The sequence below is a fragment of the Chrysochloris asiatica genome, unplaced genomic scaffold (genome assembly GCF_000296735.1).
Source record: "Chrysochloris asiatica unplaced genomic scaffold, ChrAsi1.0 scaffold00480, whole genome shotgun sequence".
In the NCBI taxonomy this organism is placed as follows: Eukaryota; Metazoa; Chordata; class Mammalia; order Afrosoricida; family Chrysochloridae; genus Chrysochloris; species Chrysochloris asiatica.
Window position 1 is genome coordinate 732,074 of NW_006408998.1, and position 404 is coordinate 732,477.

Here is a 404-nt window from a genome sequence, read left to right on the forward strand (position 1 = left end):
AGGGTTTCCAAGTAACAGCTAGTAGGTTTTAACTACTGACCTTGTGGTTCAAAGTCCAGTGCTGATCCTTCAAAGTCACATTAGAGCACTGGCTTTGGAGAAAGGTGCCTTTTTCCTTTCAGCATCTGTAGGTCAAGCATTTCTATGAGCTCTCCATGTGACTTGGCATAATCTTTCCCTGGATTTCAGAACGTCACAGTACAGGGACCCTGGTCCAAAGGACTCAGTATACTTCAAGTTTTTCTTTCTTGGTTGTAATAGGTCCCTCTACATAATAATATTTTTGTAAGCACTGTTTTCACTTCTACTCCACAGAAAACTGAAAGTGTAAAATAAAAGTCAGACAAGATGAAGACAATATGCCAGTGGAGTCCTGGTGTGGCACTGTAGGATAAGCACTGTAC